This window comes from Phyllobates terribilis, unplaced genomic scaffold, assembly GCF_046119375.1.
Source record: "Phyllobates terribilis strain yellow unplaced genomic scaffold, ASM4611937v1 Scaffold_477__1_contigs__length_1400254, whole genome shotgun sequence".
Lineage (NCBI taxonomy): Eukaryota > Metazoa > Chordata > Amphibia > Anura > Dendrobatidae > Phyllobates > Phyllobates terribilis.
The window spans coordinates 1,225,578-1,247,849 of record NW_027363237.1 but is presented as its reverse complement, the minus strand read 5'-3'; positions in this window follow the sequence as shown (position 1 = coordinate 1,247,849).

Here is a 22,272-nt window from a genome sequence, read left to right as displayed (position 1 = left end):
GAAGCAGGGCAGGACAGGACTGCCGGAGCAGCGGGCAGAAGCAGGGCAGGACAGGACTGCCGGAGCAGCGGGCAGAAGCAGGGCAGGACAGGACTGCCGGAGCAGCGGGCAGAAGCAGGGCAGGACAGGACTGCCGGAGCAGCGGGCAGAAGCAGGGCAGGACAGGACTCTGTTCACACGGAACAGACAGGAAGGGAAAGAGAGCCAGACACCCACAGGGTACTTGCAGTGAAGTAGCGAGTGGACCACAAACTCACAAACGGGAGTACAGAGACAACAGGCAGGAGTTAGGTACGAGTTCAGACTCTGCAGAAAAAGGAAGGGAACGGACATAGAGGCAAAACAGGTAAAGGATAGGAGAGAGTTCAGACTGGAACTGAGTGTACGGAGGAGACCGACACTGCAGCGGGATACAGGAGCGGGTCTGGGAATACTGCCCCCAGAGAGGCGGGACGAACAGGCAAGGTGCGTGTTCAGACAGGACAGACAAGATACAGGAGCGGGTCTAGGTAATCGGCCCCTAGAAGGCGGGAGGAACAGGCTAGGAGCGTGTTCAGACAGGACAGACAAGATACACAGAAAGGACTCAGTTCAGACACGGGAACTAATACCGCAAAGCAGGAGACATACAGGACTCAGTTCAGACACGGGAGCTGATACCGCAAAGCAGGAGACATACAGGACACAGTTCAGACACGGGAGCTGATACCGCAAAGCAGGAGACATACAGGACTAAGTTCAGACAGGCCTGGAAATACAGCCTCCAGGAAAGGCAGACAAGGAAACAAAGACGGGACCTGGCACCTTCAGAATGCAAGCACACACTGAAGGAAACACTTATGCTCAGGCAGGGAAAGAAGGGAGCTGCCGAGCTATATACCAAGTGACAGACAGCAATAGGCTGAGGACGCACAAGGGGTGTGACCCACAGCAGGTACAAAAGGCAGGAAGTGATCGGGCGCCGCCCTTAAGCAGCAGAAACAGACACAAACAGACAGCATGGAGGGAAGCCAGAGAGACATTCTGGACAGGAGATCAAGTGCGCTCTCTTGCACAGTGGGAGATGGACCACCATGCAAGGACGCCGCCAGGTATGTTACACATTGTGATCTGCTGAGTGCTTTTCTACCTGTTTAGATTTATTGGGCTATTAAAAATCTATTTTCTCACTACAGTTTTAGTTTCTTAGTTTACTACCTGTGTATTTAAGGGTTAACTACATTGCACTAAAATCCTGAGGTGTAGATTTACTCACAAGGGGTTAATTAAGGGGAAGGGGTCATAATTAAGGGTTTATAAGGGGCAGTTGGTTGGGCATCAAGTCCTTTGGAAGTGCATTGAGGTGAAGGGTACATTGCTGGAAAAGGAAAAAAAAAAACAAACAAAAAAAACACTTTAAATCTCTTAGTTTGCGAGTGTGAACGAGCTGCGTGTGTCCGGAGCGTAAGTGCGAACGAAAGTAAGTGTGTGACTTGTTTTTCAGTGACTTTGGATTCAGGGAGTTTGGAAAGGAGGACTTAGGACTGAATTGCTGACTGTATTTCATTCTTTCTTTACTTTACTTTTTACTTAATTAATCCACCTGACCTACTTAGCTGATTCCCCCGTCCATACTTGATACTTAATTGATCCCCCGTCCATACTTAACTGATCCCCCGCCGATATCTAATTGATACACTTGCACATCCCTAATTGATCCCCGTCCATACACCTATATATAAATAATTGTGTTTTGTACTTGTATATATATACTGACTGTATCCCCATATTTAGAATGACGTCCATGTTGGACGGAGCCGTGCAGTGTACATCTTGCGCAATGTATGCATTCCGTGAGCACCCGCTCGAGGATCCATACTGCTGCGAGAGATGTGAGCATATCGTGCACTTGGAAGCCCAAATTCTGGATCTAAGTGCTCAGATAGCGGTACTGAGGAGCATCGACAACATAGAACGGAGTTTGCTGCTCACCGAGCAGACACTCAATGGGTCAATACTGGGGGTGGAGCATAGAGGGGAAGTGCAGGCTGAACAGGCAGGGAGCTGGATAACAGTAAGGAGGGATAGAGGGAAGAAGTATAGGAAGGCTGGTTCAGAACCGGCATTATTGGAGCACGACAGATCCTCTGACCGCCGGGGGAGTGTATGCTCCAGTAATGAGGGGGAGGGGGGAAGTGTAGGGCAGGCAAGACAGGTTCTGGTAGTGGGTGACTCTATTATTAGGGGGACAGACAGGGCAATCTGTCACAAAAACCGGGATCGCCGAACGGTGTGCTGCCTCCCTGGCGCTCGAGTCCGGCACATCGCGGATCGGGTTGACAGGTTACTGGGTGGGGCTGGCGAAGACCCAGCGGTCATGGTCCACATCGGCACCAATGACAAAGTGAGTGGTAGATGGAGGGTCCTTAAAAATTATTTCAGGGACTTAGGTAGGAAGCTTAGGGCAAGGACCTCCAAGGTAGTTTTCTCAGAAATACTACCAATCCTGCGAGCCACACAGGAGCGCCAACAGGAGGTTAGGGAGGTGAATAAGTGGCTAAAGAGTTGGTGCAAGGCAGAAGGGTTTGGGTTCATGGAGAACTGGGCCGACTTCGCGGTCGGCTACAGGCTCTACCGTAGGGACGGGCTGCACCTCAATGGGGAGGGTGCAGCGGTGCTGGGGAAGAAGATGGCTAATAGGTTGGAGGAGATTTTAAACTAGAGACGGGGGGGGGGAAACCAAGGAAATAGGTGGGATGTGAGGCAAGCAAGGGGGAAGGGGAGAAGTGAATATAATGAGGGTGGAGAGGGGGGTGGGGATAGTACAGTTAGATCGTTAGAGAAGAATAGGATGCTAAATAACCACAAAGTTTTATCTTGCATGCTGACCAACGCAAGAAGCCTGACCAATAAGGCGGATGAGCTGCGGGCGCTTATATGGGAGGAGAGGTATGACATCGTAGGTATAACAGAGACTTGGCTAGACGATAGCTACGACTGGGCGGTAAATTTATTAGATTATAGTTTATTTAGAAGGGACCGGAAACAGGGAAAAGGCGGAGGAGTCTGCTTATATGTAAAGTCATGTCTAAAACCCAGACTAAGGGAAGATATAGGAGAGGGAGAAGAGGGGGTCGAGTCCATGTGGGTAGAGATAGAGGGAACTAAAAATAATAATAAAATATTACTGGGGGTCTGCTATAAGCCACCCAATATAACAGAGGAGAATGAGAAACTGCTATTAGGACAAATAGACAAAGTAGCAAAACATAATGAAGTGATTGTAATGGGGGATTTCAACTACCCGGATATTGACTGGGAAACAGAAACCTGTAGATCTCAGAAAGGAAAAAGGTTCTTGACAAATATTAAGGATAATTATCTCTCCCAACTAGTGCAGGAACCAACGAGAGGGAAGGCCGTGTTAGACTTAATATTGACTAATAGGCCTGATAGAATAACTGAGGTACAGATAGGGGGGCACCTAGGTAATAGCGACCATAATATTATCGACTTCAAAATGCCCTTCAGTAGGGTTATCAATAAGGGAACAACAAAAACATTAAACTTTAGGAGGGCGAAGTTTGATCAGCTGAAAGAAAGCCTTCAACTTATTGACTGGGACAAAGTTCTTAATCAAAGGAATACGAATAGTAAATGGGAAACCTTCAAAAGAATTCTGAATACTCAGTGCGAGAGGTATATACCGTATGGGAATAAAAGGGCCAGAAATAAGAGGAAACCAATATGGTTGAACAAGAACGTAAAAGGGGCGTTAAATAGCAAAAAAGAGGCATTCAAGAGATTAAAACAGGAAAACAGTAAGGAGGCACTAATGTGTTACAAGGAAAAAACGAGAACCTGCAAAAAACAAATAAAAATAGCGAAGGAGGAAACAGAGAGACGTATTGCTAGGGAAAGTAGATCAAATCCCAAACTGTTCTTTACGTATATAAATAGTAAAAGGATTAAATCGGATAATATTGGACCGATAAAAAGTGAGGAAGGCAAAATCATAGAGAAAGATGAGGATAAAGCTAATCTATTAAATAATTTTTTTTCGACAACTTTCACAAAGGAAATCGAACTAACAGGAGAAATGAGAAGTGACAAACTTAATCCTCCACTAAGTATGACAAATCTAACCCAAGCTGGGGTACAGAAACGCCTCAGTAACATTAAAATAAACAAATCACCAGGACCTGATGGCATACACCCACGGGTACTAAGGGAACTAAGTAATGTGATAGACAGACCGTTATATCTTATATTTAAGGACTCTGTTGAGACTGGGTCTGTGCCACTTGATTGGCGACAGGCGAATGTAGTGCCAATATTCAAAAAGGGAGCGAAAAGTGACGCCGGAAACTATCGGCCGGTGAGTCTGACGTCCGTTGTGGGCAAAATTTTTGAAAGCTTCATTAAAGAGGCAATTATGGAGCATCTTGATGCTAATAATCTTTTAATCCCGAACCAACATGGATTCATGAGGAATCGCTCCTGCCAAACAAACCTGATTGACTTCTACGAGGAGGTTAGCTCTCGAGTAGATCAGGGGGAACCAGTGGATGTCGTGTATCTCGACTTCTCAAAAGCTTTCGATAGCGTGCCACATAATAGGTTGGTATACAAAATGAGAATGATGGGGCTGGGGGAAAATGTCTGCAAGTGGGTAGCTAACTGGCTAAGGGATAGAAGGCAGAGGGTGGTTATAAATGGAATATACTCAGATTGGGTAAGCGTCACTAGTGGGGTACCACAGGGGTCTGTACTAGGCCCAATGTTATTTAATATCTTTATTAACGACATAGTCAACGGGATAAATAGTAAAATATCAATATTTGCAGATGACACAAAGTTATGTAAAACAATTAATACAAAAGAGGACAGTGCAGACCTACAGAGGGATTTGGATAAGCTGGGTAGGTGGAGCATTAAATGGCAAATGAGGTTTAACGAGGAGAAATGTAAGGTCATACATATGGGGAGGAAAAATGGAAGTCACCAGTACTCACTGAATGGGAAATCATTGGGGAATTCAGAGATGGAGAAGGACTTGGGCATCTTGATTGATGGCAAACTAAATTGGAGTGCCCAAAGTCAGGCCGCTGCTGTAAGAGCAAACAGGGTAATGGGATGTATCAGAAGAGGTATAGCTGCAAAGGATGAGAACATTGTTCTTCCACTGTACAAAGCACTGGTCAGACCACACTTGGAATACTGTGCTCAGTTATGGGCCCCAATATATAGAAAGGATATAAATGAGCTTGAAAAGGTACAAAGGAGGGCAACAAAATTAATAAAGGGAATGGAGGGACTGCAATACCCAGAGAGGTTGGCAAAACTAGGACTATTCAGCCTGGAAAAGAGAAGGTTGAGGGGGGACATAATAAATGTGTACAAATATGTTAGGGGACAGTATAGAGACCTTGCCAGGGATTTGTTCAAAAGGAGGGATATTACGGTAACAAGAGGGCATTCACTAAGACTGGAAGAGAAAAGGTTTCAGCACCAGCATAGGAAGGGGTTCTTTACGGTAAGAGCAGTGAGAATATGGAATTCACTGAGTGAGGAGACGGTGATGTCAGATTCACTAAACCAGTTCAAGCGGGGACTGGATGCATTTCTAGATACCAGGCAGATTTCAGCATATACTTAAAAATAAAATAAAATAGTAAGTTGATATAGGGATTTATTCTGACTGCTGGTTTCAGAGTCAGGAGGGAATTTTTCCTCAGGTGAAGATTGGCCAAATCATTTGGGGTTTTTGCCCTCCTCTGGATCAACTTTAGCAATTACAGAACTAACAGGTCGAACTTGATGGACGCAAGACTTTATTCGGCTTTTACTAACTATGTTTACAAACTATGTTACTATGTTTTGGAAGAATGTTCTCTGGTCAGATGAGACAAAAGTCGAGCTTTTTGGGAAAAACCATCAACATAGAGTGTACAGGAAAAAAAAAGAGGCATTCAAAGAAAAGAACATGGTCCCTACAGTCAAACATGGCGGAGGTTCCCTGATGTTTTGCGGTTGCTTTGCTGCCTCTGGCACTGGACTGCTTGACCGTGTGCATGGCATTATGAAGTCTGAAGACTACCAACAAATTTTGCAGCATAATGTAGGGCCCAGTGTGAGAAAGCTGGGTCGCCCTTAGAGGTCATGGGTCTTCCAGCAGGACAATGACCCAAAACACACTTCCAAAAGCACTATAAAATGGTTTTAGAGAAAGCACTGGAGACTTCTAAGGTGGCCAGCAATGAGTCCAGACCTGAGTCCCATAGAACACCTGTGGAGAGATCACAAAATGGCAGTTTGGAGAAGGCACCCTTCAAATATCAGGGACCTGGAGCAGTTTGCCAAAGAAGAATGGTCTACGATTCCAGCAGAGCATTGTAAGAAACTCATTGATGGTTACCGGAAGCGGTTGTTCGCAGTTATTTTGGCTAAAGGTTGTGCAACCAAGTATTAGGCTGAGGGTGCCAATACTTTTGTCTGGCCCATTTTTGGAGTTTTGTGTGAAATGATCAAGGTTTTGATTTTTGCTTCATTCTCTTTTGTATTTTTTCCTTGCAAGCAAATTAAATGAAGATAATACCAAAGAATTTGTGATTGCAATCATTTTCAGGAAGAAACTGAGTATTATCTGATAGAATTGCAGGGGTGCCAATACTTTTGGCCACCACTGTAATAAGTGAGCTGTCATTTATTCATAAGACGTTCTATTCTTCAGAGCTGAGACTGTAAAATAAAAAGTGAACAATAAAATATCTGATGACTGTTCTTTCACTGTGAGTAAGAAACAGATAATAAAATTAAAGGAAAAAATAACTGAGGGGAGAACCCTGCAGGTTTATTGTCCTTCTATAGCTGTATGGTGGCAGGATGGTGACACTGCTGGAGTCCTGGTGAGGATCTGCATGATATTCATTTCTGTTGACTTTTTATTGCCAACATATTCTGCAGTGATGTACATATAGTCCCTGCCCACAATGCGGTACACATGAGGGACAATTTCATATTAAGCCAAGTAACCTATGATGTCAAGGTCTCATATTTACAAGGTGCTTATTGGCAATCTGAGCCGGCGAATGGCTCTGTGTCCGTATATTCGCTATATACTGCCCGCAATATCTTGTAGAAAGCTCACAGTGACTAAAATGTATAAATAGTTCTCTTTGGAGAATTTAATTAGATCCATTCATACCTTACCTTATAATGAGGACTTAAAGGGCTTTTATAACTAGGTAAAACAAGTTTAACGGGACTGTCCAGGACTTATATATTAATGACCGATTTTAGGATAAGTCATCAACAGGGAGGGACTGGGCTGGCGGGGTACCCTTCTGCAGAGGAGAGGGGGAGAAGAGAATGAAAAAATAAAAAAACCTGCGGTTTTAAGGGGCACGGGCCCTTTAAAAGCGCAGGCACAGTGTATGCAGGGACGCGCTCACGCGGCGTTCATTACCTGAACCGCCGTGACACACGTCCCAGTGAAGCAGCTGAAGCTGCGCGTCTCCCTTCCCCGGCCGGCGTATGACGTCATCGTCATGCGCCTGCAGTGAAGGAGGCGCGCAACTCAGCCGCCGGAGAAGGAGGACACCGCACGGGAGAGCAGGAAGGTAAGAGGTGTCTGTGTGTGTGTCTGTGTGTATATGAGTGGATGCAGAATGGGATGGGCCCCTGGCTGGACACACAAGGGGGGGCCCGGCTAGACACACAAGGGGGGACCCTGGCTGGACACACAAGGGGGGGACCGGATGGACACACAAGGGGGGCCTTGCTGGACACACAAGGGGGAGCCCTGGCTGGACACACAAGGGGGAACCCTGGCTGGACACACAAGGGGGAGCCCTGGCTGGACACACAAGGAGAAGCCCTGGCTGGACACACAAGGGGGAGCCCTGACTGGACACACAAGGGGGAGCCCTGGCTGGACACACAAGGGGGGAGCTGGATGGACACACAAGGGGGAACCCTGGCTGGACCCACAAGGGGGAGCCCTGGCTGGACACACAAGGGGAAGCCCTGACTGGACACACAAGAGGGAACCCTGGCTGGACACACAAGGGGGAACCCTGGATGGACACACAAGGGGGAACACTGGCTGGACACACAAGGGTGAGAGCCTGGCTGGACACACAAGGGGGAACCCTGGCTGGACACACAAGGGGGAGAGCCTGGCTGGACACATAAGGGGGAGCCTGGCTGGACACATGGGAAAGGGTGGGCAGGATGGCTATATGGTGGGGCAGGCTGGACACATGGAGGCCAGGATGGATATGTGAGGGGGATGGATATATGGGGGGCCGGATATATGGGGGGCGGGGCAGGCTGGACACATGATGGCCAGGATGGATATGTGGGGGGCAGGCTGGACACATGGGGGGCTAGGATAGGTATGCGGGGGGGCAGGCTCGATACACGTGGGCTAGGATAAATATATGGAGGGGCCACGCTGGACATATGGGGGCCAGTATGGATATATGGGGGGGTGTCAGGATGGATATATGCAGGGGGGAAGGGCAGGATGGATATATGAGGGGGCAGGCTGGACACATGGAGGCTAGGATGGATATATGGGGGGCAGGCTGGAAACATGGAGGCCAGGATGGATAAATTGGGGGGGGGCAGGCTGGACACATGGAGGCCAGGATGGATATGTAGGGGGGGCATGCTGGACACATGGAGGCCAGGATGGATATATGGGGGGGCAGGCTTGACACATGGGGCTTTAGGACAGATATATGGGAGGGGGCAGGCTGGACACATGGAGGCCAGGACAGATATATGGGGGGGCAGGCTGGAAACATGGAGGCCAGGATGGATATGTGGGGGGGCAGGCTGGACACATGGAGGCCAGGATGGATATATGGGGGGAACAGGAGGGCCACATGGGGGACTAGGATGGGTATATGGGAGGGGGCAGGCTCGATACACGTGGGCTAGGATAAATATATGGAGGGGTCACACTGGACATATGGGGGCCAGAAGGGATATATGGGGGGTGTCAGGATGGATATATGCAGGGAAGGGGGGGCCAGGATGGATATATGGGGGTGCCAGGCTGAACAAGGGACTTAATTACTGTTTGGTGCCAGATTGAGGAACATACTTTATTAGTTTATGGTGGCCAGTGAGGAACATTATTATTTTAGAGTCCAATTAGAGACATTATTACTTCTGTAATATAATTTACTTTTTAGGAAATTGTTTTCCATGGGATAGGACAAAAGCAGGCTCCTGTTACTGTGCAGGGCGGCACTATATCGCTTTTTTTCTTCAACTGGTGTAGTGTAGAAGTCGGGGGGTGGAGTGGGAATATTCCCTAGAAGAGATCAGTTATTGATAACTGTGTGTTATTTTCTGCAGAGATGATTCCTGGCTGGAAGAAGTGATGGCCGTCTGTGCCAGATGAAGAAGAAAAGCGAAGATGAAGGACTTCACCTAGAGACGTCACTGGTGAGTCAGTGTATTACATGTGACTCGCCCCCTGGGCCGTGGGGCACTCGGATCCGTGCAATAGGGAGACGATGGGGGTAGTAGTGGCGACCCGGTTCTGTGGCTCAGGGTGGTCAGGCCAATGGTAGTCTGCTATGTTCTGCTGATAATGTCCGACTACGCCACCCGTGGATTGCGGTTATTAGGAACCGCCGCTGCATGCAGACCGCTGGGGTTGATGAGGTGTGCAGCTAGGGTAGTGTGACTCTCCACGGGAAGAGTGCGGCCCCAGGGCAGTATAATGGATGTTGGGAGTGATGGTAGTGGGAGTCCCAGTGCTGATTGTGCTGGAGGAGCAAGGAGCACACAGACAACAGGTTGCAGTCCAGGGTCTTTACTAAACAGGTAAACTGACCCACAAACAGTCCCGGCTAGGAGGGGACCTGGATGTCTGAGAGCAACGGGGAAATTGGCCCTGGTCAGGGTGAGGGTGTAGGCCTACCGTGCTTTCTGCACTCCTTCTGGCTATCTCCTCCTGATAGGGTAACAGCCCACGTTTCCGAGCTTTCCGTGTTTTCTCGCCTGTATGGCCTGCGACGTGGGTTCCTTTCTGCTCCCAGCCTTGTATGGCTTTACTGGTCCCTTCTGTTGTGGCAGGGCCTCCAGGCTTCTTAGGCCAAGGAATATACAGTCCCTTGCGGACTGGTTCACTGCTGGGGGATGTGGAATCCTTCCAGCCTCAGACACCAAAGTCTGGTAGATTAAGTCTGTTATCTGCCAAGACAGGCTTGCTTCGCCTCTTGTCTCTGGCTTGTGGCTCTCCTCCTGCCACACTTCCTCTTAGGTGCAGTGCAACTGTCTGTCCCTGCTCTGCTGAGACACGTCTCAGTCCTGAGACAGGTCATCTGGGTTTTCTCTAACCCTGCCCCCAGCACCAGCTTTTATAGGGGCAGCCTGCTCCCCCTACTGGCCTGAGACAGGAGGCATTGCATTCTAATGTTCCCCTGACTAGAGAACCTCCCCCCTGCTCTCAGACACAGCTTTAATTACACTTGTGGCATCCAGGCCAGGGTGACACATTCCCCCCTAGTGAAATTTAGTACTCCGGGACTAAACAGTAAACAAAGACAATATGCATAACAATAAAACATTAATAGACAGACGACGCACAAATTGAGTTCTTAAGGTCACAGTGTGGCCTGTGACCGGGCGTCCATATCATCAGCACAACGGGGAGCCTTAACAAGGTGGGGGTCTGTCCTACCCCAAGTCCTTCACAGTCTTAGTTCATTCCTGGGTTAGGCTCTGAACGCAGTCCATACAAGGTCCCGGTTATAAAAAGTCCATAACCTGTGAGTCCTTACGGTAGCTGCAAGAAACTGAAACAGAGTATTACCAAACATGCATGTAACTTTGCAAACAATTCAACATTTGGCAACAGGGTTATTTACAATTTTAGTACACTCTATATTTTCCAGCGAGCGGGTATCTGTCCCTTTGTGCTCCTGGTTGACCTACGTAGCCCACTGTCTGGTGGTGGACTGACTTGGCTTTCCCCACTAGCGTTAGGGGTGCAGCTACCAGCTGGGTGTACAGGTAGGGCAGGCAGCTGTCTGCGGGTCCTTTGGCTTACCGCAGGCATGGCAGGCTCACTGTCAGCAGAGGGTTGACTCTCCTGGGCTGCTGGTACAGGCTCTTCTGCCTCTGGAACTGCTTGCTCCTCTTCACCTTCCGGCTCTGGTGTTGGTTGTTGCTGTGCCGGTTGCAGGAAATGCAGGACAGGTACCACTATGGCATCATTTATGCGAGTCCAGGACTGAGGGAACTCTCCGAGAACGGTGCTGATCATTTCTTCTTTGTCCTCTGCGGGTTCAAGGTCACTCTGATCCTCTTCTGCACTACGGAGTTGCTCAGGGCACCTTTTGAGATGGTCTCTGGAGACGACACTAGTGGTTTCTCCTCCGTCCTTGGTGATTACGCACACCTTTGGGTTGTCGTGGTCAGACTGCAGTACGGTGTAGGGTTCCCTTTCCCACTGGTCGTCCAACTTATGTAGCCTTCTTTTTCGCTTTAGGACTTGCTCACCAGGTTCTAGGGGACTAGCAGGGGCGTGTTGATTGAAGAGTCTTTCTTGCTTCTCTCTCACCTGGGCCAGGCTCTTCTCCACACTCTCCTGTACCTTCTTGTACTGCAGTTGCCTTTCCGTATCCCAGTCCGCATCCGGGGAGGTGTCCTCAGGTATTAGGACTCCCATCTCCAGGTCTACGGGCAGCTTTCCTGGTCTAGCTCGCATCAGGTAAGCCGGGGTGCAGTTTGTAGCATTCACCGGGATATTGTTGTATAGGTCTATCAGGTCCGGCAGTTTTTCTGGCCACAGGCTGCGTTCCTCCAGGGGCAACTTCTTCAGGAGATCAATGACTATATTGTTCATCTTCTCACACATCCCGTTGGTTTGGGGGTGGTAAGGCGTTGTACGAATCTTCTTACAGCCATAGAGGTTGCAGAACTCCTGGAAGATTTCAGCCTCGAACGCTGGACCCTGGTCTGTCAGGACCTGTTCCGGATACCCGTGTGGACGGCAGAAATATTGCTGGAAGGCTCTGGACGCTGTTTGGGCTGTCAAGTCCTTTACCGGGACCACCACTAGAAAACGGGAATAGTGGTCCACGATTGTCAGGGCATAGATGTATCCTGACCGGCTGGGAGCCAATTTGACGTGGTCCAGAGCTACCAGCTCAAGAGGCTGCGTGGTGACGATGGGCCTCAAGGGTGTCTTCTGGCTGGCACGGTCCTTCCTCCTTAGGTGACAAGGGCCACAGTCTCTGCACCATTTTTCTACAGCTCCTCTCATGCCGACCCAAAAGAATCTTCCTCTTAGTAGGAACTCCAGTTTCTTCCAACCGAAGTGTCCCGCTCTGTCATGGTAAGCCCCCAGGACCATAGCTGCATCCCTCCTTGGGACCACGACTTGCCAGGTCAGCTCGTGCGTCCGGTGGTTGACAATCCTTCTGCACAACTTGCCTTCGTAGAGGAACAGCTTGCTCTTCTCCTTCCATAGCTGCTTGGCTTCCTCTGGGGCATCTGGATCTAAGCGGGCGTCTTCCCGGGTCAGCAGATCTTTCACCAGGCGGACTGCAGGGTCACTATCTTGGGTCTCGGCCCAGCTGTGGTGAGGTAGGGGATTCATCATCACAGTTGTTAGATCCTCCTCCTTCACGCGGTGAGAGTGTTGAGCGGCTCCATACCGGTGAAACGCGGGGAGTTCTACCTCCTCCAGCTCTTCTGGGTCTTCGTCACCTTCAGGTAAGTGAGGCATCCTTGATAGGGCGTCCGCGTTGGTGTTGGTTTTGCCTGCCCGGTACTTGATCACGAAGTCATAGTTGGAGAGACGGGCCATCCACCGCTGTTCCAGGGCACCCAGTCTTGCATTGTCCAGGTGTGTCAACGGGTTGTTGTCTGTGTACACGGTGAACTTTGCGGAGGCCAGGTAATGCTTGAAGCGTTCCGTCACGGCCCACACCACCGCCAAGAATTCTAGCTTGAAGGAGCTGTAATTCTCCGGGTTCCTTTCGGTGGGCCTCAGCTTCCGGCTGGCGTATGCGATCACCTGTTATCTGCCCTGTTGGTTTTGGGACAATACGGCTCCCAGTCCCACATTACTGGCATCTGTGTGGAGAATGAAAGGCTGGCCATAATCAGGGTAGGCCAGGATCTCATCCCCTGTGAGGGCCATCTTTAGCTGGCGGAAGGACTCCTCTTCCGGTTTATCCCACTTGAAGGGCGGCTTTTGGTTCCTGGACTCAGACTGTCCGATCAGGAGGTCCTGCATAGGAGCTGCCATCTTGGTGAACCCGGGGATGAATCTTCGGTAGTAGCCTACCAACCCGAGAAACTGTCTCATCTCTTTGATGTTCGAGGGGCTTGGCCAGCTCTTGATTGCCGTGACCTTGTCAGGGTCGGGGGCCACTCCTTCCGCGCTTACCACGTGCCCTAGGTACTGGACCATTGGTTTCAGCAGGTGACACTTCGATGGTTTCACCTTCAGGCCATAGCCTGCCAGGGCTTCGAACACCTCGGCCAGGTGCTTCAGATGGTCCTCGTAGGTCTTCGAATAGACGATCACGTCGTCCAGGTAAAGGAGGACCGTCTCGAAGTTTCGGTGCCCTAGACAGCATTCCATCAGTCGCTGGAAGGTCCCTGGTGCGTTGCAGAGCCCGAAAGGCATGCAGTTGAATTCGCTCAGTCCCATCGGGGTGGTGAAGGCGGTCTTCTCCTTGTCAGCCTCTGCCACAGGAACCTGCCAGTACCCGCTAGTAAGGTCCAAAGTAGAAAAGAAGTTAGCTGATTTTAGTGCGGCTAAAGACTCCTCTATTCTAGGCAGCGGATATGCGTCTTTGTGAGTGATACGGTTGATTTGTCTATAGTCGACGCACATTCTCATGGTGCCGTCTTTCTTTTTGACCAGAACCAAGGGGGCTGCCCAGGGGCTACAGCTGTCTCTAATAACCCCAGCTTCTTTCATCTCTCTTAGCATGCCCCTTGCGTTCTGATAATGTGCAGGGGGTACAGGTCTGTGCCTCTCTTTTATCGGTGGGTGGCTCCCTGTGGGGATGTGGTGTTCTATCCCCTTTACTCTGCCGAAGTCTAGCGGGTGCTTACTAAAGACTCTCTCGTACTCCTGTACCACCCAGTAGACTCCTTGTTTTTGGTGCAGGGGAGTGGAGTCAGCACCCACGTGGAGTTTCTGGCACCAGTCCTCCTTTTGTTTCTGGGAGCCATTACTCTCCGCCTGTGGAGATGGAGGCAAAGGTTCCACGGCCCTGATAGCTTTGTGTTCGACCACAAACAGCTTGGCAAGTGTAGCGTACCTGGGTAAGTGTACCTCCCTCTCCCCAATGTTGAGGATGCAGACGGGCACCCTCCCATGACGGACATCAACCACCCCCCGGGCTGTCAAAATGGTGGGCCTGCTGTCTGAGTACACGGGTTCTACCATGTCTTGGTAGTCTCTACCTCTCAACCCGATTGCAGTCCGACACCAGATCATCATTTCACTTTTGGGAGGCATGGAAATGGGGAATGGGTCACTCAGTCTTACGCTACCGATCTCACCACCAGACAGTTCTACCTGCTGCCGTCTCATCAGGGCCTTTATCTCCTTGTTGAGGATTCTCTGTTGGCTGGAGCTAGCATTCACCGCCACCTGTTGTAAGATTACAATTACCTCTGAAAGACAATTTTCAATCACGTTAGTACCCACAGTTATTTTAGGGTGACTTTCATGACGGTCAATGTCCACAATAATCACTCCCTGTGCCGGTAGTTCAACTTTACCAATCTTAATGGTCATCTCCTTGAACCCCATCTGCGGCACGGGTAAGCCATTACTGGCGATGATGCTCAAGTTACCGTCTGGATACCGTGTGATATCAGCATCAGTCCAATACTGCTTAAAAAGTACATAAGGGATAGTGGTTACTTGTGACCCAGTATCCAGCAAGGCGCTCATGGGGATACCGTCCAGCACCACGGGTAAAACCGGGCGCCCCCCAACGTACTTATTACGCCAATTGTAAGGGCCTGGTGATCTTATGCTTGGGGGTTGGCCCTCTGCCCCAGGTTGGACCCGTTTAAATTACAGTACCTGGAAATGTGTCCGGGCTGGTTGCATCGACGGCAAATGGGCTGTCCATCCTCTGCGTAGCGGTCTGTGGGCCTCCCTCGGAACGACGGGATCCTCCTCTGTCGACGCCATGGGACATTCTCCGGACTTGAAGCCAGCTCGATGGGTCTTGACGGGTCCACTTGCAACGCCTGGACGGTCCTGGTCAACGCCGCGACGCTCCTGGTCAGCTCCTGGACTTGGTGGTGCAGATCTTTCGACGGGGCTTGGTTCAGGGCCTGTGCATCAGCCTCCACGGAGTCCATAGAGGAGGGCGCCGCCTCCTGGTGGTAAGTGATAGCAGGGCGCCGGGGGTTTATAGCGCTACTGGTTGCAGATTCACGGAGCACCCTTATGGCCCTGTCCTTAAATTGGGCAAAGGTCAGGTCGGGGTTCTGAAAGAACATGAGGCGCAGTTGGGCCCTGTGGGCGCTAGACAGCAGACCTTCTATGAATTGTTCTGTTAGCAGCTTATCCGTTTCCTGCACACTGCCAGGGTCAGTTTGTTGAATAGCCCTCAAGGCTTCCTGCAGATTTAGGGCATAGTCTCTGATGCTGTCCTGTGCCCGCTGCTTACATCCATAGAACCTCATTTTAATCTCAGCGGAGGTACGTGTGTCAAAGGTACCCCGCAGCTGGGCCAGAATACCCTTCACAGTCCTTTTCTCCTCAGTGGGCCATGATTTTACCTCCCGCTGGGCTGCGCCAGTTAACTGCCCTGTTAATATGCTGACCTTCTGTTCCTCTGTCAGGGGGTAAACGTGGAACAAACTGTATAGCCTTTCCATGAAGTCAGTTAGGGCATGGGGCTCCCCTGAGTATTTGGGCAGCCAGGCCGCTCCAGGGATGTAGGGCAAGGAAAAGGGCATCACCGCTGCTGCAGCTGCGTTGGTGGTAGTGGGCGCCTCTGTGTCCGTCATCTTCCTCCCCCCCTAGTTACGCGTGGCCTACCTTCCGACGATCCTCTTCTGTAGGCCGCGGCTCCGCTGCTGCTGCTATGGACAAGGACCTGGCGTCGCGTCCTGATGACGTCAGCGTCGCTCTCTCTCTCCCTTCCAGGACCTTGCGCAGCGTCGGCGCGTGGGGCGGAGCTTCGGAACTCGCGCGGTTTTGACGTCCACGCCCATCTTCTTCCCGCGCGGCGTCCTGAAGATGGCGTCCGATGGCGGGAAGCAGCTGCGGATGGTGGGAAGGCGGCAGAAGACGGCGGGAAACGGTCCAAGATGGCGTCCGATGGCGGGAATCGGCTCCGGATGGCGGGAAACGACTCCGGACGGCGGGAAACTTTGCCACAGGTAAGTTACAAAAGTATTTTTCAGGCACGCAGTACCCGGTGGTTGCGGGCACAAAATCCTGCCGACTACGCCAAAGCTGACTCGCCCCCTGGGCCGTGGGGCACTCGGATCCGGGCAATAGGGAGACGATGGGGGTAGTAGTGGCGACCCGGTTACGTGGCTCAGGGTGGTCAGGCCAATGGTAGTCTGCTATGTTCTGCTGATAATGTCCGACTACGCCACCCGTGGATTGCGGTTATTAGGAACCGCCGCTGCATGCAGACCGCTGGGGCTGATGAGGTGTGCATCTAGGGTAGTGTGACTCTCCACGGGAAGAGTGCGGCCCCAGGGCAGTATAATGGATGTTGGGAGTGATGGTAGTGGGAGTCCCAGTGCTGATAGTGCTGGAGGAGCAAGGAGCACACAGACAACAGGTTGCAGTCCAGGGTCTTTACTAAACAGGTAAACTGACCCACAAACAGTCCCGGCTAGGAGGGGACCTGGATGTCTGAGAGCAACGGGGAAATTGGCCCTGGTCAGGGTGAGGGTGTAGGCCTACCGTGCTTTCTGCGCTCCTTCTGGCTATCTCCTCCTGATAGGGTAACAGCCCACGTTTCCGAGCTTTCCGTGTTTTCTCGCCTGTATGGCCTGCGACGTGGGTTCCTTTCTGCTCCCAGCCTTGTATGGCTTTACTGGTCCCTTCTGTTGTTGCAGAGCCTCCAGGCTTCTTAGGCCAAGGAATATACAGTCCCTTGCGGACTGGTTCTCTGCTGGGGGATGTGGAATCCTTCCAGCCTCAGACACCAAACTCTGGTAGATTAAGTCTGTTATCTGCCAAGACAGGCTCTCTTCGCCTCTTGTCTCTGGCTTGTGGCTCTCCTCCTGCCACACTTCCTCTTAGGTGCAGTGCAACTGTCTGTCCCTACTCTGCTGAGACACGTCTCAGTCCTGAGACAGGTCATCTGGGTTCTCTCTAACCCTGCCCTCAGCACCAGCTTTTATAGGGGCAGCCTGCTCCCCCTACTGGCCTGAGACAGGAGGCATTGCATGCTAATGTTCCCCTGACTAGAGAACCTCCCCCCTGCTCTCAGACACAGCTTTAATTACACTTGTGGCATCCAGGCCAGGGTGACACACATGTACACTTACACTACACACGTGGTCAAAACTGTTGGTACCCCTCGTTTAATGGAAGAAAAACCCACAATGGTCACAGAAATAACTTGAATCTGACAAAAGTAATAATAAATTAAAAATCTATGAAAATGAACAAATGAAAGTCAGACATTGCTTTTCTGCTTCCACAGAATAAAAAAAATAAAATAAACTGATGAAACAGGCCTGGACAGAAATGATGGTTCTTCTTAACTTTATATTTTGCTGAACAACCTTTTGACGCAATCACTGCAATCAAACGACTCCTGTAACTGTCAATGAGACTTCTGCACCTCTCCACAGGTATTTTGGCCACTCCTCATGAGCAAACTGCTCCAGTTGTCTCATGGTTGAAGGTTGCCTTTTCCAGACGTCATGTTTCAGCTCTTTCCAAAGATGCTCAATAGGATTTAGGTCAGGGCTCATAGAAGGTCACTTCAGAATAGTCCAATGTTTTCCTCTTAGCCATTGTTGGGTGTTTTTAGCTGTGTGTTTTGGGTCATAATACTGTTGCAAGACCCATGACCTGCGACTGAGACCACGCTTTCTGACACTGGGCAGCACATTTCTCTCTAGAATCCCTTGATAGTCTTGAGATTTCATTGTACCCTGCACAGATTCAAGACACCCTGTGCCAGATGCGGCAGACCAGCCCCAAAACATAAAAGAGACTCCTCCATGTTTCACAGTAGGGACAGTGTTCTTATCTTGATATGCTTCATTTTTCCATCTGTGAACATAGATCTGATGTGCCTTGCCAAAAACTTCCATTTTTGTCTCATCTGTCCATAGGGCATTCTCCTAAAAGCTTTGTGACTTGTGAACATGTAGTTTGGCAAATTCCAGTCTGGCTTTTTTATGATTTTTTTTCAACAATGGTGTACTCCTTGGTCGTCTCCCATGAAGTCCACTTTAGATCAAACAACGACGGATGGTGCGATCTGACACTGATGTTCCTTGAGCTTGAAGTTCACCTTTAATCTCTTTAGAAGTTTTCCTGGGCTCTTTTGTTACCATTCATATTATTCGTCTCTTTGATTTGTTATCAATTTTCCTCCTGCGGCCACGTCCAGGGAGGTTGGCTACAGTCCCATGGATCTTAAATTTCTGAATAATATGTGCAACTGTAGTTACAGGAACATCAAGCTGCTTGGAGATGGTCTTATAACCTTTACCTTTAACATGCTTGTCTATAATTTTCTTTCTAATCTCCTGAGACAACTCTTTCCTTTGCTTCCTTTGGTCCATGTTGAGTGTGGTACACACCATGTCACCAAACAGCACAGTGAGTATCTGTAGCCCTATATACAGGCCCACTGACTGATTACAAGATTGTAGACACCTGTGATGCTAATTAGTGGACACAACTTGATTTAACATGTCTCTTTTGTCACATTATTTTCAGGGGTACCATCATTTCTGTCCAGGCCTATTTCAAGAGTTTAATTTTTTTTAAATTCTGTGGAAGCAGGGTTGAAAAGCAATGTCTGTCTTTCATTTGTTCATTTTCATCGATTTTTAATTTATTATTACTTTTGTCAGATTCAAGTTTTTTCTGTGACCATTGTGGGTTTTTCTTTCATTAAACGAGGGGTACCAACAATTTTGACCACGTGTGTATATAGTATATACAGAGCTCCTGTGTATGTCACTGGTGATCACTGTATTACCTATACACTATATACAGAGCTCCTGTCTATAATGTCACTGGTGATCACTGTGTTACCTGTACACTGACACTATATACAGAGCTCCTGTGTATAATGTCGCTGGTGGTAATAACAGTGTTGTTAGTTTTGTGGTTTTGTATTCATGATCAGTACTGTAGTATTTGGTCACCTTGGGGTGGTAATATATGGTCTGGTCATAGTTTGGCCATATTTGTTCCTTGTATGTGGTATTATTCAGTCACTATGTAGTGGTAATATGTGATCTAGTCAAGGTGTGGCGATATTTGTCCCTTTTGTATGTGGTATTATTGGTGTTGATATAGTGGACTGTGCTGTGTATGGCGGTCATTTTGTTCTCGCTGATCTTAACTAGGAAAAGATTTTTTTCCATTAGGCCACAGCCCCACCATCAGTATTTGGTCAGTATTTTTCTCAGGAGTGGGTGCCGAAACCAGGAATGGTTGATAAATGCAGAATTGGTGACTTGTTTCTATTATACCTTTTCTCTGATTGTTCATCACCTGTTTTGGCTCCCACTCCTGAGAAAAAATACTGACTGGATACTGACCGAATACTGATAGTAGGGCCGTGGCCTTAGCGATTAAATACTTGGATCAGAGCGGCAGAGATGCACTTACAGGGGTTCTCCGGTGAAAACAAGTAATCACCTCTCCACAGGATCATTGATAATATTGATTGGTGGGGGTCTGACTGCTTGCACACACCGGCAGAATGTGGAGCTTTTCTCCCCATTAGACTGGAGCGGCATGTGAGATGCGACCACTGATCCATTCATTCTCTCAGTGGCTGTGAGCGCTGCTCTTTTTTGCAAGTCTCTAAGAGAATGAATAGAGCTGCGGTCAGACGTCCCACCTGCCGCAGCATTTTAAAATAGGGATAAGTGTTCTGTCAGGGATAAAACTTCCCCATTCTTCCGATAGGTGCGTTTTCCAATGTTCGGACACAAATGCTCAATAAGTGATCACCTATCCTGTAGAGCCCATGGATCGGTGATAACTTGTTTTAACTAGTGTTGAGCGAGTATGTTCTGTCCGAGTATGCTCGGGCCGAGCTCCGAGTATTTACAGCTGCTCGGTGATATGGTTGAATCGCTCCCGTGTGCATGATTTGCAACTGTTTGACAGCTTTAACCCCTTAACGACATGTCACGTATTAGTACACGCATGTCGTTATCCTCCGGTTCAGTGAGGGCTCCGGCGCTGAGCCCGCACTGAACCAAGCACATGTCAGCTGATTATTACAGCTGACATGTGCCCGCAACAGGCGCGGGTGGAATTGCTATGAGCGCCATCTAGTGGTCGGTGCTCATAGGACAGGACCATTTCTGCTGCATACAGGGGATCTGCTGGTTCCCTGTATGTAGCAGAGGTGATCGGACAGTTGCTGCTTCAAGTCTCCTATGTAGAGTACAGAAGCATGCAAAAAGTGAAAAAAAAAGTTTTAAAAAATATGAAAAAAAAAATAAAAAAATTTAAAAGTTTAAATCACCCCCCTTTCGCCCCATTCAAAATAAAATCATAAAATAAACCCCACATACACATATTTGGTATTGCCGCGTTCAGAATCGCCTGATCTATCAATATAAAAATAGAATTAATGCGATCGGTAAATGGCGTAATGAGAAAAAAATTCTAAACGCCAGAATTACGTTTTTTGGTCACCGTAAAATTGCAATAAAATGCAATAACGGACGATCAAAACATCGGATCTACCCCAAAATAGCATCTATAAAAACTTCAGCTCGGTTCACAAAAAATAAGCCCTCACCCTGCCCCAGATCCCGAAAAATGGAGACGCTAGGGGTCTCGGAAAATGGCACCATTTTTTTTTTTTTTTTACCAAACTTTGGATTTTTTTTCATCACTTAAATAAAAAAGAACCTATACATGTTTGGTGTCTACGAGCTCTTAATGACATGGAGAATAATAATGGCAGGTCAGTTTTAGCATTCAGTGAACGTGGTAAAAAAAAAAAAAAAAAAAACCTCAGTGGTATTGCACTTTTTTTGCAATTTCACGGCGCTTGGAATTTTTTTCCCGTTTTCCCGTACACGGCATGGTAAAACTAGTAATGGCGTTGAAAAGTACAACTCGTCCCGCAAAAAATAAGCCCTAACATGGCCATATTGACCAAAAAATAAAAACGCTATGGCTCTGGGAACAAGTGGAGCAAAAAGCGAAAATGCAAAAACGGAAAATGCTCCGCGGCTTAAGGGGTTAATACATGTGAGGAATGTCTATTTCTTACACATTCCTCACATGTATTAAAACCGTCAAACAGTCGCAAATCATGCACACGGGAGCGATTCAACCATATCACCGAGCAGCTATAAATACTCGGAGCTCGGCCCGAGCATACTCGCCGAAAGGGTTAACAGAACATACTCGCTCAACACTAGTTTTAACCAAAGAAGCCCTTTAATGCAAACATGTCCATCCCAGTTAGAGTGTCGCCCAGTAGATGTGCAGGAGCCGCCAGTCAATGCTCCACTATAACAGCGAGAGCGGATAACAGATATTTGCATCTTGCTGTAGGTGGGCCCCTAGAGTTAATTTCCCCTGTGGGCCCCAGACACCGCAGTCCGACCCTGGTCATCAATATCAGATCAGAGAGGTTCCAACACACGGCCCCCTCACCAATAAGACAGCAGCTGGAAATACTCAGCGTAGAGACCAAACAGCACAGCGCTGTACACTGTGTAGTGGCCGATCTTGGTACTGCAGCCCCTATTGAAATGATTGTGATCTGAGCTGTAGTACCTGAAACCAGCCATTGCACAGTGTGCGGAGCTGTGCTATTCCAGCTCTTAACACTGTGTACATCATCTTGCAGAAGTAGCTGATGTCTGGGGATTTCAGGTGTCAGACCCCCACTAATCACTGTATGAGTTCTGCTCTACTCCTTTATTAAAGGGGTGGTCTTGTGTTCCTCTCATCAGAAGCTGAAGATTTACAGTTCTGGCCGGTGGCTTGGCTGAGCCGCTTGTCTGAATTGTGCCCTCTTGCATTCTGCGGGCAGAGGCGGCTTTGCCTCTGCAGAATGGGACAGGCACAGGGGCGCTGAAGTCCAC